Source organism: Pseudorca crassidens, chromosome 7 (genome assembly GCF_039906515.1).
Source record: "Pseudorca crassidens isolate mPseCra1 chromosome 7, mPseCra1.hap1, whole genome shotgun sequence".
Lineage (NCBI taxonomy): Eukaryota > Metazoa > Chordata > Mammalia > Artiodactyla > Delphinidae > Pseudorca > Pseudorca crassidens.
The window spans coordinates 52,743,282-52,759,237 of NC_090302.1; the positions used below are offsets into that span (position 1 = coordinate 52,743,282).

Below are 15,956 nucleotides of genomic sequence, written 5' to 3' on the forward strand. Positions count from 1 at the left end.
CGATCGATAAGGCTGGCAGAGAGCTGTCCATGCACAGCTTTGGCTGATATGCTAAGAGGTCTGAAATTTATCGTAGAATGGATTGGGAATAGACAGAGGCTTTTAACCTAGAGAATGATATGATTCCAAAGCGAAGTGGGGTGGTGTTTTGAAGGACTGGTTGTGGAGAAACTAAATTTATTGACTGATGATTAGAAAAAAGGAGAGAGAGGAGTGTTTATTTCAGTACTAAATCGACTTGCTAATTCTAAACTGTTCACTCAACTAAATGTCGGTTGATTCACTTTGTCAAAGTTTATTCCCCATTACCGTAGATCAAGTCCTCATTCCTTAAATGGTCTTACTTGCTCCTGTTTGAAGCTAGGCCACATTTCAGCCAGCACGAACAGTTTGCCGAGTGAAACTAGAAGTCTCCTGGCTTTGTGCATGGAATCTGGGGGGGGGGGGGGTATTGTAGCTAGATGTCAATTTTCAAACCCCAAATTTACTCTATACAAGACGTCAACCACGGCTGACTTACATAACAAGTGAACACGGCCATACAGACCTGAAAAAATGACTTCTCTCCCTTAATGCCAAACTAGAAAGAGAAAAGCAAGTTCAGAGAACACACTATGACTCATCAAAGTCCAAAAGGAAAAGCTTCATGTGGACCTAGCATCCTGTGCAGCTTCCTGGAGTCCTTCTAGCCTCCAACCCTATTTGCTTTTGTGTGATTTTCTGCAAAACAAAAGAATCCTATCATTTATTTTCCTCCTTAATAGCTATTGTTAAATTTTGCTTTCCTTCGGAGATGAAACTCACACTATATGTTCTACAATCTTCTTTTTGTACTGAGTGAATGGCGCTGCCTTTTCATTTCTCCTGAACGTAGGCTTTATTTTATAAAATTCCTACTTGCTGTGGTGCAAGCTACAAACAAGACGATTCTTTAGAGGAAAGACCTGAAGGGAGAAGGTGGTGCTTTCTTAGACCAATGTGAAGGGAAAGGGAGATGTCATATCTATATTTAATCTCTGCTCCCAGTGAAGGATTTTATTTTTCCATACTCACAGTTGTGCATATAATGCATGGATAGCAATCCCTCCAAGTACTGCATCAAAATTTTATATGAACTGAAGAATAAACACATGTAACAAAGGGAGTGTTTTCTTCTTTACTTTCCATCTGACAAAATGCCAGGAGGAATGGCTAGTCTCTGCCTCTAGTGTCTCACTAAGATGATCGTTCTCTCTTTGAAATTTGGCATGGCAGGTGAAGGTGGAATCTTAAAGGGATAAAGGGCACTTATTCACAAGGGAATAAAGATGAAGTCATCAGTTTCTGAAAATTGGCATGTGAGGTTGGCATGCCAGGGAAACAGATTAAACCCCCCTCACCCAAATGAAAACCTTATATTACCTAATGTATTAAGCGTCACCATTAGTTAAAGCCCTTTTATAGACAACTAGGTTATCTGGCTATATTATTAGTTGTAATTTATTAGGCAGTTGGAAGTTATACTTTTACTACATTACTCATTTTGTTTAAGATTTCTCACCTAATTAATAGTTATACTGGCATATCCTCAGGCAGAAAAGCAAGTTATTACAATAGATTCTTCAGGGCATACTATATTCTGCTTCTTTTAGATGTGTTATCTTTTGTTGTTGAACACTGGTCCACTTTGGGATAGACAGAAAATTATGAAGCTCAGGTTAACAAGCAAGTAGCAAAGCCTTAGAAAACTGCAGGGTGCACGATCCTTGACACTCCCAGCCACCTGGAAATGGTGCCCTTGCAGACTCTTCTTCCACCAGCAATGGACCAGCAACATAAACAATTCTTGCCACTTAATGACCACATGCAGCACGTTGCAGCAGTGTTCTTTCCACAGCTTCTTGTCTTCAATGTATCCACTGCATAGTTTTTTAAGCGTCCTAGAACTGTATTTCAGACCCAGTTGCTCAAATAGAGGCAATTTTGCAACAGTAAAATGGTGTTAAAATAGGATTTTACTCTAGGGGGGAAAACTCCTCAACCAAATAGTCACAGTGCACTTTGCATGACTAATTTAAGCCATTACATTTCAAAATAAGGGATAAATCATACTTTTCATAACACTACCATATAGGAACAGTTTTAAGAGTCAAGCACCTACATTCACGTGAGGCTAAAATAATAGGCCCCGATTTAAAATCTCCTAACATTCTTTCACACTTCGTAAAACTAAAAATAAAATTGTCTCTGCAAACACTGACCTATTCGTCCAGCCGAAGTACTGTATTTCAAGGAAAATGGGAACAAGAGGTCTCAAAACCGCCAAGTGCCAGCAGTTGGCTGTTTGCAGCCTTAACTGGTCTTAAATGTGGGGTGGAGGCGAAGAGACTTCGGACAGGAGAGAAAGAGAGATTTATTACCCTTCTTAAATCAAAAGCAGATTCCATGCTTCAACTGCCCCCTGACCCTCCCTCCCCGCCCCCACGAGGTTGTTTCCCCCTATTTTGGGTATATATTTTACACGAAGATGACAGGTGAGGTAAGGTTAAAGTGCTGTGTCTGATCCACAAGGGGTTAGGGCGGGTTTATTTATTTATAAGGCGTTCAGCCTCCCGGCTGTTTTTCCCTCATTGGCATTTGGAAGCTTGCAGTTCTTTAGAAAAGAGACAGATTTGGCAGGAATGTTCTTTGTGCCCGCCTTCCTTTTTACGGGGGGGAGAAAGAGAGATTTATAATTACAGCCTTGGGGGGTGGGGCAGGGTAGGGGAGAAAAAGTTTCGGGCAGCACGTCGATGCCTGTTTTTTCTCATGGTCAACGCTGTGCCACAAACAGCTTTGGTGCCACTCGGAGCCCTCCCCTCGTCCCCTCCCTTTCCCTCTGCAGGCTCGCTCTGGCAGGCGGAGGCGCAGTTAAATTCCAGCACCTTCTTCACATAACCCCAAACTACTACGCGCTATTACTACGGCTGTCCTCCCTTTCGCTTTGCCTCCTCCGCTTCCCAGCCTCCCGAGGAGCCCAGCAGCGGCCCTGGAAGACCGCCGGGAAGGGATAACGGGCGCCCAACTCCATCAGGTCGCCGGGCTTTCTGCGTCCTGCGCAGTTTCTCTGTTCCACGCACAAACACGGCCAGAGACTCGGCGCCTTGCAGACACACACGGATCCACGCATACAGTAGAGCTGTCTCGATCCACATTCTTGCACACCGCCCCCTCCTCCCCTCCGAGCTTCGGGAGTCGCTGAGCGGGGCGAGTGACAGGCGCGTCCCGCCAACCCGCGCCCAGGCGGGCAGGGAAGAGCGGCGCACGGGGCCAACTGCGGCGCGCCTTCCGGCGCCGGTGGAGGCGGTGAGGGTGGGACGCGGGGCGGAGCCGGAGTTTAGGAAGAGGAGGGGATGGCTGTCATCAATGAAGTCATATTCATAATCTAGTCCTCTCTCCCTCTGTTTCTGTACTCCGGGTGACTCACAGAGGGAAGAGATTCAGCCAGCACACTCCTCGAGAACAAGGTAAATATAACTTACAACTGCTTTCTCCTCTTTCCCCTCCCTCCGGCCTCCGGGCTGCAGCCGCGGCACAAACCCCTCCGGCACCGCGCCGCCTTCGCCGGGGATTATTCATTATTATCCTAATTATTATTTATTGTGCATGCACGGAGACCAAAACAAACAGGCGGGCCAATCGCTACAACAAAAAAAGCCCGCCTCCTCCCTGCGGGCCTCAGGTGGAATGCTCTAACAGCAGCTCCCGCGAGGCGGTGGGAGAAACCGGAAAGTTTCAGCCGAACCTTGCTGTTCTAATAATAACAGTAATAATGACTACTTCAAGGAGGCAAGGGGAGGAACATCCCAACAAACCACAGCCTTGACCCTAGGTAAGCAGTCAGCGATGCGCTGCTAACTCCAGGTTGCAACACACACACTCGGCAAGGTTGCAATCCCCCCATTCCCATAAAAGCTAGGGTGGCGGGGGGTTGGCAGGAGGACCGGGAAGGAGGATGGAAACGCGACAGTTCTTCCAGAGCAGTCTTCCCCGGAAGAGTTGGAAGGCGAGCGGGAGAGGAGGGCGAGGAGCCCGGGCTGGCGGCGGGGCGCCAACGAACGCGGCTGCCACCCGCTTCCCTGGGACTTGTTTAAAGGGCTCCGGCTGCGGAGACGCAAGCGGATCGCGGCGGGAGAAGCCGAAGCTGGCGCGCCGAAGCGGCGGCAGCCGACGCCACGGGGCCGGTGCGTGCGGCGTCGGAGGTGTCACCTCCACTTCGCGCGTTCCCTCGGGCGGGGATGGGGGCGCTGACCGGTAGGCAGGCCTTTAGGCAAAGGGGCTCCGGGTGGGCAGGGGGCTGCTGCGCCCGGGGCACTGCGGACGTCCCTGCCCCTGGTACCTGGCGGCCGCGCGGGCTCGGGTGTTGAAGTTCGGGGTGTCCAGCCCGGACCGCACTGCTGGGAGGGAGGGAGGAGGTCCCGAAGAAGGAGGTCGGAGGTGCCTGCCGGGCTCAGTTACCCTGCCCTCCCCCTTCCCGGGTTTGTTTTCTTTTGCTTTGCGTCTTCCCCTAGCTCGAGATGCGGAAACCGCGGGCGTGGGTCGCCCGCTATCATCCGGGTGCTAGGGGAGCCACCGTGGCTGCGGGCCGGGGAGGCCATGATCCGGATAATCCTCTCTGCCTGACTGTCACAAACAGGACCCGCGCGCACCCGGGCAGCGGCCGTGGCGTTCGCCGGAGAAGGGGAAGGGCTGCGGGGGGTGGGGGGGGGAGGAATGGGGAGGCTGGCGAGGGCGGGAGGCGGGGTGACCGGGAGAGAGCCTCCCCCCAACGATGACACGCACCTCTTCCTTCTCACTCCTTGCTTTCGAGTTTGCTTTATTCCCATCCCAACCTGGTTTACTCCTTTCTCTGCTTCCCCCCTCCATCTAGCCGTCTTCCCTTCCCCCGTTTGTTTTGCAAAACACGGCCATGCCATCTGCAAAGGTGTCGCGATGCACTTCCCCAAATAACCAGTCCGGCGCGCCAGCCCCTAGTCGCCCTCCGTTTGCGGGCGCACACCGAGGCCTCGCAGCCTGGGCGCAGTTGCACCGCGCGGGGCGGGGCGCAGCGGTGCGGGCTCCGGGGGACACCCGCTCCCGGGTCCCGGCGCTCGGCCGGTTTCCGGTACACGCGGGGAAATCGCCTCCCGCCAGTGTCTGCGCGCTCGCCCCCGCCTCCGCCGCCTGGATTGCATTATTATTTTTATCCGGGTTGCAGTTTGCAGCGGATCCTGGTGAGCAAGGGGCTGGCCGGACTGCTGGGGGGTGGAGGTGGGGGGGGGCGGAGGGAAGTTGGACGTGGATCAGGCAGAAAAAAAAAAGTTTGGCTGGGAGGCTAAGTAGGGAGGGAGGGTGGGAGGGGGCAGCGAGCTCCCGCAGCTCGCGTCTCGGCGCCCTCGGGGCCGGCGCGAGTGTGGCTGCGCGGGAGTGTGAGTGCGTGAGTGCGCGCCGGGGCCGGTGCGTCGCGAGCAGCGGCGCGGGCAGCCGGTCCTGCCCGCGCCCTGCCCGGGAGCCGGGGGAGGACAAGGCGAGATTTGGTGGCGGGGGCTGGGGTGGGGTGGGGGGTTGGCGTGTGCGTGTGGCTGACTGTGAGTGTGAGTGTGCGCGCGCGAGCGGCAGAGAATCAGGAAGTCACAGCAGCGAAGCGCACACAGACATGTTTGATCGCCGTGACATGACGCGCGCGAGGGAGGAAGCGGCAGCGGCGGCCGGGGCCGGGCCGCGGACTCTGGCGCCGGCCTAGGGCTCGGGCGGGGAAGACCCGCTCTGGGCTGCCGGCCGCGCTGCCACTGCAGGCTCGGCGAGCCCCGCGCCTTTTTTGTTCCGTGTCCCCCAGGTAAGGATTACTGCGCCGCCGCCGCCCGCCCTGTGCAGAGCTTTCCAGCTCTTTCCCTGCCGGCCCCCTCCGGTCTCCCGGCTCGCCGCGCCTGTGAAGTCAGGCAGGCGGGGGAAGCCGGCTCCCGACCCTCCGATCGATCGCGTGGAAAACTTTCCAGCGGGAGGCACCGCGAGGGGAAGAAGAAGGCCTTGCTGGCTGCTGTCCCTTGTCAGTTCTTCTCCGGGTCTGGGGAGTGGAGTCGCTGCGCCTTGGGGCCGTTGCACATGCAAACTTCGGGCCTAAACGTGCCTCCAACTCTCGCAGTATTTACTCCAACAATAAAATAAATATTCAGAGTCGTCCACTTGGTCCTGCCAGGCGCTTAGATTTTTTAAGAGCAGGAGACAGGCTGGGGAGTCGAGGGAAGTGGGGCTGTTGTGCCGAATCCATTTCTTCTTTAATGTCTGCAGCGGGTGTTATGTAACTTTAGTAGCACATGGGTGCAAAGCCCATACTGGGCTTCCCCCCTCCTTTGTTTATATAACTTTTGGGAGAGTTTTGCAAGGTTGTCCCTTTTCTTTCTTTCTTTCTTTTCTCCTCCTTAACCTGACGGAGGTTGGTGCTTTTGAAAAAGCAAAGCGACCCGGGTCGGTATTTTATGGAGAGGTGTCATCCTTATCTCCTGGTTATTAGGTAGGCTGTGTTCCTAACTATGTGTGATTTTAGAGCATAAGGAAGACATTAAGGATACACGTTTGTCTACTGCACTGAGTGGTTATTTTTAACGTCTATGCGTTACCAATAGCAGAGTTCAAATTTAAACTTCCATTTCAAAGGACTTTTTAATTTACACCTGGCTGTTGGAAGAGAATGCTTGTAGGAACAGAAAGATTGTTGCTTGAGTACTGAGTGGAAGAAAATTCCTGTCTGACCATGTACGTAAGACTCAGAAACCTCTGAGATCTGTACTGAAATAAAAGCCATGCCCAGTGTTACATGTGCGTGTAGACTTATATATGCACATTCAAATGTTTCAGTGATATTTTCCACCATTTTTTGGGGGGACCACTACCCCAGTCTTGTTTGCCTACACTAGACTTGCTAGGCTTCTAGCCTACTTCTAGCTCACTGGTGAAGTGTTAAGAGGTGTGGCAGGTTTGAATCCAAGTTGGTGCATTGTTATGCAAATAGAACACACTTTCTCTTTTAAGAATCTAATTGCCCTTTTATTCTCCTGGACTTTTTTTTTTTTTGAAGCTCCCTGACAACTTGGAATGTTTGCTGCTGGAAAGAGGGGATTTGGAGATGCCTATTAGGTACAAAAGATATTTATGACCGGAAATAAAAAACCAAACCTGTAGACAGCCTCCCCTCTACCTTGTTGGGGGCATTAAAGAGAGAAGCCATATTGTTGAAGAACACTGTAAAATAAATCAGGAGTTTGGGGTATCAGAACCCTTGAAGAATTGGCAGAGGTGAGGGGGTGCTTCCTTACATGCAGCTTTTCTCTCCTCAGTGACATCAGTTACATCCCAGCTCGGGGACTGGCTGCACTGTGGGGTTTCACAGAAAATATTCACCGCCAGAGTGTGTTCAAAGCAGCCTTAGATCTTTTCTTTTGTTCGTTTTTTTAAAGTGGTTTTTGAGCATTTCTCGTCAAGTTTCTTAAAAAGTGCTTTGACCAACACCTGAGGCTTGGAATTGACCAAAAAAAAAAAAAAGTGCCTCTGCACTTGTCATATTGTTAATCTTTGGATTCTGTTTAAAATATTTCTGACACTATAACCAGAAAGTACCACTTTGGCGAAGAAATAATTATTGAAACCTTTTTTCTTTGACTAAGTTTAAGATAAGTTATTTTACAGGCGAGCATGAAAGTACATACCATGCTCTTCTAGGAGATCATCGGGATACCCCTTATATTCTGGTAATATTTTGACATTTCAATTTGAGGGCTTATTATGTATTGGAACAAGACCATAAAAGAGAAGACTTTCATATATTATAGAAGAGGTACCATCCTCTAGTGTTTTCATGCTGGCTTTTTTTCCCCTTTAGCAGTCTTCCTTTGTAAACAAGGCCTTTGTCAAACTCTCCTAGGTCAGCAGCTTTTCGATACTCCAGAGAAATAATAAATCACTATTTATGACATCTTGACATGGTGCCATGAGAACAACTGAACTGTCACAAATATAATGCTAAGGAGTGTTTCCCAGCACTAGTATATTGAGGCTGGGTTGATCAGACCTGATTTAGCCACCAGAAGTTTTGATTCACGCTGTTTCTGGTCAAGATGATTTTAAGGGAAGTCATGGACAATTTGTTGCTGACCATGAGTGGCCTTAGAAAACTCTTCGTAAATGAGCCACATTTTTCTCCTGCAGTATTTCTGGTGAACAGATGAGAACATTTCCCTGATGTGAAAAGCCGTTTTGGGGAGCTGCTTCTGATTTTTTTTTTTTTTTGGTCACTTTTTTTCTATAAAAGAATGATCATCTCAATTGCTCCTTTTTCTTACATGTGTCCTGTAGTTTGTTTTTGAACCATAGAGGATGCTGAATTTTCTGTCGTCTTTGGAAGTATTTGTTTATGGAACTTTAATCTCTAGCCAGTTCATAAAGTCATGGATCATTCTATAAGTAGTTGGGAATAGAAAATACAGGTGGTGGTAGGTTATTTGGTAGAGTATTTAGGAAGCCCTGGGGTGTTTATTTTTTCTGCATAGAAAGTCGTGACTATATTTTCCAGGGAATATAGGACTCTAAAACTTAGTTCTGCCAGAGTCATTATGAAACATAGCGTATTTATTTGCCTAAGATATTTATCACCAAGTTAAATGGGATCCTGCAACCTGGGTTTGGAAAACTTTACAACTTTATTACTGTTTATTATTACTTTTTTCCCTCATATTAATATAGCACTTTTTTGGAAAGTGTTTTGGTTATATTGGAGATTTTAAAGATACAGTCAAAGATACTTGAATAATTATACTTTAGCAAAACATATAACACAGCTGATGAAATTCAGGAGCTAAATAGTTGAATCTTTTGAATGTTGGATATAAACATTATTTAATTTTAATTATGAGAGAATAAGTAAGTAATTCACTCATTTAGAATGATGCTTTAGATATGAAATACAGGATTTTTGACTGAAATATTTACATAAGTGGTGCCTTTCTGGACTTCATGATACATTATTATGTAACTGAAGCCGACTATGAATTGTAATGTTTTATTAGATATAAGACTTTCAGAACATTCAGTTACCATCGGGGAATATGGCTGTATAATTTTATACTTTTGAAAAGATGACAGTATTCTATGTAATTTTAGGTCGTGTATAAGCATCAGTCTTCGTTTTTGGTTTTTTTTTTGAATTTTATTTTATTTATATTTTTATACAGCAGGTTCTTATTAGTCATCCATTTTATACACATCAGTGTATACATGTCAATCCCAATCTCTCAATTCATCACACCACCACTACCCCCCGCCGCTTTCCCCCCTTGGTGTCCATACGTCTGTTCTCTACATCTGTGTCTCAATTTCTGCCCTGCAAACCGGTTCATCTGTACCATTTTTCTAGGTTCCGCATATATTAAGCCTCAGTCTTCTGCCAATATATCATCTACCTCTCTGCAAGCACTAATATTTTAGAAACTTTTTAGAAACTGACCTAATTGAAATATTGACCCTTTTGAAAGGGCTGACCCTTTTGTAAATTGATGAATGGAATTCATAGAAGTTGAAATAAATTTGAAGTTTAAAACCCATTAAATATAACTCCCCCCCCCTCTCTCTTTTTTTGTTTGTTTGTTTGTTCAAACTGAATTCAGAATTGTGGAATTAAAGTTACTTAAAAACAGCAAAAAAATCTTTGACCAAAAAGCATTGGGATATGTTATCTCACAGGTTAACAGAAGTCCAAGGGAAGTTCTCTATCAGTTTGTGTTAGGATTGTGTTTTCTTGTTTAGAATGACTGTATTTCTTTACCTGCTTGAGGTTGTATTGTCCAGTTTTTACCATCCTACTGGGAGTTAAGTCATTGAACTTGGAAATTGAATGTCCGTGAGGAAAGCTGGGCATGTAATAGCTTTGCAAATATTTGCAGCTCTTTTGCCGTTTGCTGTTGTGCTGGATTCTTACATGCACTAAAATGCTATTAAGCAAAGTCTATAAATCTGTAAAAAATGAATGATCTGCAATCGAGAATTTATGTCTTACAAAGAACGTGCCTGAACACGTATGAATAGCAAATTGTACACCGCACAGACCACTTGATACAGGGAGAGATCAGGATGGGCTCTCTTGAGTGCATGGGGTAGATGGAGTCTTCGAGATGGAGGACGATTGTGGCCAGAGGAGGGCAGGCGTGGGGTGGTGGGTGCTGATCATATGAGATCAGGAGAAAGTCCTGAGATCACAGGGCCCGAGCCTAAAGAAACTGTGAGAAGACCAATGGACCAATTTTGACCTGGTTGCCCAGGGCAAGAGGTTCCAGTTGGGAAGAATTTTCAAAAGATACAAGTTGGAGAAGGTAGAAAGACTTGATTTCCAGGCTAAAGCATGAATGTTTTATCCAGAGTGTGTTGGAGGTTTCTCTCAGAAGTTTGGAGCAAGGGAATTCATGAACAAAAAGTATGTTAGATTAATCTAGCAGACGGTGAATTCAAGTCCAGGGTGGGAATTGAAGGCTTCAGAAGGATCCTCGCCATAACGTACCTTTTTATACGATAGCTCACAAGGTGTTTTCACATGTAATACTTTATTTGCTTCATATCAAAATTGAGGTAGCGGGCTTCCCTGGTGGCGCAGTCGTTGAGAGTCCACCTGCCGATGCAGGGGACACGGGTTCGTGCCCCGGTCCAGGAGGATCCCACATGCCGCGGAGCGGCTGGGCCCGTGAGCCATGGCCGCTGAGCCTGCGCGTCCGGAGCCTGTGCTCCGCAATGGGAGAGGCCACAACAGTGAGAGGCCCGTGTACCGCAAAAAAAAAAAAAAAAAATTGAGGTAGCTGACTACTATTATGCCTGTTTTGTAAAAGAGAACTTGAAATTCAGAGGTCAAATAAACTACGTGGTGATTTATTTTTTAATGGCAGATTAACACTGTAAATGGCCATTATTCATTTTAATTGCAGTGAACTTGAAGGGTTCATGCTTGAATTTTTGTTGCTGCTGTGAAAGTCGGGGAAAGTGGGGCATCTCACTGGTCTGCTGGGGTTCATTCAGCATATAATGGTCAAGTTTTACTGCGAAGTCAACGTGTGCCATCTCAGCCAGAAAAAGTTCTTACAGTATGTATTTCAGACTCTTACATGTTTCGTGTATAAATAAAATTATCTTAGCAGACAGAGATGAAAGTGGCCATCATTGATTCTTATCAGCATCCCAAATGAGGTTGCCTTGCAAAGGGGCCTAACAGAACCTAGGAAGGATGGGTGTGTGTGTAAATACACACGAATTACATTTCAGGGTGTCACGCTCTGCTACTAGTTTTTGTTGGTTGGTCTGTTTTGGTTTTGACCAGTTACCTAGCAGTTTGGGTTCAGCTGAATTTAAGAAGCGATCGTTGTCCGTGATTACCTTTGTAACGACCAGTGGACATGGATTTTGGGTTAGAGGGTTGCTCTGCCGGAGTGCTTTTTTGTTGAGGAGCTTCTAGTACTTTGGGTTTTCTTGTAAACACCCTGCTTAAAAGAATTTTTCCTTTGTGGAAACATTGGCTGTCCTTACCAAAGAGGTCATGGAATTGCATCACAGGTAGGCTCTTCTGAGAAGGCAGCTCATGGTATGTCTAGGGTGATAATGTCAAGAGCCAGGTTCCTGTTAAGGCAGTGCCTGGGGCTCACGGGGCTGTAATTGGCCCCTGAAGTTTGTTTTCTCTCTTGTCCTGCACTGATCTGCTTTGGAGCCCCTGCCAGGTCTGACTCTGGGCAGGGACGGTCCCAAGGCTTTTCATTCCAAGTGAGGGCAGCCGCTTGCATCCTAATTCCTTTCCTTGACTCAACGATGCGGAGTTCGCAGAAGCCCAGCAAACACAGTACACTTTTCATCCAACCACTTTTTAAAACAACCTCGACTTCGAATGGTAAACCGCCAGGAATGACAACGAGAAAGATGTTTTCCATGCTTTTCTCGAGTTTCAGGCCAGCCACGTAGAATGTTCACTCTAAGCACAGTGTGGTTTTTATCTGTGGCACAAATCATTTCGTGCACTGTGTAAAGTTGCGCGTCTCAGACCAAGAAGCACGAGGGCTTTGGGTATATTTCACCACCTATCCAGACAACCTTGGCCTCTAAAAAAGAAACTTCTGGTAGATTTATTTCTTTTATCTTCCTTGCTGTTCTTACCTACTCTCTACTCCCCCATCAAGAACAGCAGCACTTGTGTTCCAGTTCTAGAGATGTTGCTACTTCTTGTGGGGGAATTCTCAATTCATTTACAGAGAAAGCTACAGAGAAAACCTTCAGGGTCAGGGGAGACAGTCTGAATCAGCAAACAGACATAAAAAGAACTCTTATCTTAACTATCTCCTGAGCCTTAATCGTTCTCCATAACAGCCAGAAAACTTGAAAACAACAGTTATTCTTAGGGATGTGAACCGGGCCTAACTTTTATTTCTCATATTCCACCTTCGACCTGTACCCCAAAGTCTTTCTGTAAATGCAGAAGAGATAAAGGTCTGCTGGAGATTCAAGATCACCCCACGCTTCCTTATTACGTTTCGTGAAGTTATTTAAGAGGTGTTGTCTAGTGCAGGTTGTGCTTCCCCCCAAACTCTTTCTGTGACTAGAAAACACAAGTTGCTAGGAAACATTTGTTTATTATCTATTTTTACTGCAAGGCCTAGCAGAAATGGCACCTTCTCCACGAAGCCTCCCTTAATTCCCTTTTCTTGCCTCCGCCCTCCAAGCTGTAAGTCCTCTCTCCTGCCCGTGACTAGAGTGGACACTCTAGCTATACCCCTTCTGGTCTTGCAGGAACTTGCATGTTCTTTTTTTTTTTTTTTTTTTTTTCTCACTGCTGTTTATGGATAAGTCCTGTTTCCCTGTCAGAGTTGCAGAGCCCTGGGTAAGCCCTCTGGTCATTTCTGTACATCCTCCATGCCTTGTGCCCAGGGGAGAGCCAGGACAGTTGGGAATAGATGACTAAAACAGGTCCTCTGGATCTTTGATTAAACATCACCGACCTCTTAGGTTCATAACATTGTCTCTGCCTCATATTCTCTCGAGGGCTTTTCTTCACTTCTCTGTCCCTTCGCACATTAACATAGGATCACAGCCGAATCCCAGTCCTCGCGACATCTCCCATCGTTTCCATCTTTGCTTCTGCATCCTCCGCGTCGCACCCCTGTGCATCGTTGCTCAGCCTGAGTGACAGCTCTCCACACTGGTGGATGGCCTGGCTTGCCTGATGGTGCCGTGACTCGGTATTGGGCCAGGAGTGAAGAGATAAAAAACTCTACTCACAGATGTGACTCTGGGCAAGCTCTGTGGTCCCTTCCTGCCCTCCTCCTTTAAATGGGGACGTGACCAAATGTGTCCTCAAGTCAAGTCCCTGAAATGATTGTGAAGCACATGGGGTTGTGTTGAAGTATTACTGCGAGTGTGGGGAGCTTTCAGCTGATTGGAGCGAGACAGGACGGTAGACGTTCTGTCCTGGTTGTCATGGTTGGGCTGGTGACCCTTAAAATTCCATGAAGTTGAACTCCTTTTAATATGCAGATGGGTGTGCTGGGGCTTTCTGTAAAGGGGAGAGGAAGGGAATTGGGGCTGAGGGAGGATGTCTACAGTGGTTGGAGTTGTGGGAAGCTCCAGCGACTTTTATTTTTAAAAAGCGCACACTCCCCGGTTGTAAAGGCAGGGTCAGGACGAAAAAAGACAGGGTGTACTGCTGAAAAATTCTTGGCTAAGAACGCAGTGGCCTGGCCCTCAGGGAGTGCTGGTGTGAGGTGGAGGGAAGCGTTGAGGGGAGGAGAGGGGCCTGGCAATGCCAGGGTACGGGGAGGTCTGTGTGCCTAACCTCCTTACACACAGACACGTTTTCTTCCTTATATTGGCCATGTAATTATGGAACAGGCCGTTCTTTTTGGTGACAATGTAAAACTTCCCCGCCCCGCCCCCCAACACAAAATAAAAATAGATTTTGAGTGTTATCTTGCGGAGAGACCTGGCACTCCTGCCCTCTCAAGGTTACTGGAGCCATCGCCTCTCCCCCATCCGCCCTGTGCCTGTCCCCACTGTCCCCACCCCATCTGCATCACTTAATCGGTGCCTGGAAGAAAAAAGAAAGGGGTTTGGATTCCTAGGGAGACCGGGAGGGTGGGTGAGGGGAAGCTGAGTTGGCCAATACTGGACTTTCACCCTTAACCACAGGGACTTAGTAATGACCCGCGCCTCTGCCTGAGACTCGCACCTCTTTGTAATTTCCACCCCCGAATTGCTCTACTCTGTGGGAAAGTTTAATCGTGTCTTGGAGCTGCATCGTGAAGTTGCCACCAGAAATGAAGAGGAAGGAATAGGAGGCCAGGACTGTGGCCTTGTCTCTGAGAGGTGCTCCTCTGTGGTACGCTTGGGTGATGGTGCCGTGGCGTGAATCCTGGGACAGCCCGGGTCCTGCCCTGGAGGTTCACTGATGAGCATGCCCACACATACGGTTAGAGGAATCGGGAGATGCTGCAAGCCCTGGATAGGCAGATGCAGGGAGCCTTGAGATGCTTCGATTCCAAGCCCAGAGGAAGCTGAGAAACCCCAGAAAAAAAAAACACGCTTTGCCCGGGAACCCCAGGGTTGGCGACAGCCCTGAGGTGGGCAGAACCCAAGATCTCTGGGCTCCCAGTCAGAAGCCAGAGGGTCACATTCAAGTTGTGCGGTAGTCCAGGTCCCTTAGCTGTGCGGGATGGGGCAGGTTTGCTCCCTTGTTAAACTGTGCTGTTTCTCTGAGCTGGCTTCTTGTTTATTCATCTATGCTGTTTCACGGACACATTCATTAAGTGCATGCTCCTAAAGGTTCTCTTCTTACGAAAAAGTTTCCTATATAACACGTTCCTATATTAACATTCTTCTTTATGTCCGTATTCTTCCATTTCCTGTCTCATATGTTTCCCCCCTAAGAAGTTTTTAGTAGTTTCCTATAACAAAAAATGATGAGCGTTTCTGTGGGACTGCATACAATTAATTACAACATTCTACGAGACTCCCAGATGAAAGTCATTATATGCACAGAAAGTCGTTGGTATTTTGGGATAATAGATATTAAAATGTAAAACATGAAAAGTAGGACTGCCAGGCTGACTGAGCACTTGTATCTTCATTGTTCAAACTTGTGGTATCTTGCCATCATAGCCATTGAAGCCAATTTCAAGGTAAATCATAACAGGAAGTAAGCAATTTCCTTTTATTCACTAAAAAATAAAGGGGTTTATTAGTTTGCTGATATACATGAAAGAACATTTTAACTTGTAGTACCCCTGAATTGACGTCAGCGTCCTAAATTTAAAATGCTGACTGAACATGGGTGTGTGTGTGTATATGTGAGGGGGTGGAATCCAAAAAAAAAAAAAAAAAAAGGTTACTTCCGCCTGCTTTGTTAATCACAAAGAATAAATAATAACATTTGGCTCTCTAGTGAATTCAGGCTATAATTTACTGTCCAAGCTTCCCTGTTGTTTTAGAAATCACTTGAACTGTGTTCTCTTAGTCCCATCTTGTATCAGCAAAACAGTTTGAGTGATCCCTTGCTTATAATCATTCCAAAGCAGCCTTTCATCCCTTCCTGTTCTAGCCCTAATTCATTTATCAGATTGGCCAAATTCTTGCCTCCACTTTTCAGATTTCTTTGTTTGAACATACCTCAAACCCTGATTGCTCTCTTAATTTTTTTATTTTTTAATAATTGACTCTATTAATAGTTTGCCCTTGCAACTTTGTCTACACTTCATTCAGATCTTTTCTGAGCACTTACTCCATGCTGGTTGGAGGCGCTGGGGATACAGGAGCAAAGAAGGGCCAGACCTCACCCTCACGGCCCTCACATTCTAGAGATTCCTCGAGAGGTGACGGTAGTTAGCTAAGAATGGAAGTAACGTGGGTTTTTTGTTTTTTTCATTTAATTTTCCCTCTAACCTCTCATTTCA

At 47.0% G+C, this 15,956-nt stretch overlaps 1 protein-coding gene across 6 annotated transcripts in view; it reads left to right on the forward strand.

Annotated features, from left to right (window-relative positions):
• Positions 1 to 3,344: 3,344 nt before the first annotated feature.
• The window catches only part of SMARCA2 (SWI/SNF related, matrix associated, actin dependent regulator of chromatin, subfamily a, member 2), a 173,516-nt gene continuing 160,904 nt past the window's right edge, over positions 3,345 to 15,956 (forward strand). For 2 of the 6 annotated variants that reach the window (XM_067744250.1, XM_067744253.1), the window contains exon 1: positions 3,345 to 3,485. The gene's annotated coding sequence lies outside the window, so the exon portion shown is untranslated. Of the gene's footprint in view, positions 3,486 to 5,083; positions 5,232 to 5,548; positions 5,834 to 15,956 lie in introns of those variants that run through there. The other 4 variants (XM_067744251.1, XM_067744255.1, XM_067744254.1 and 1 more) reach the window with 3 other exon arrangements.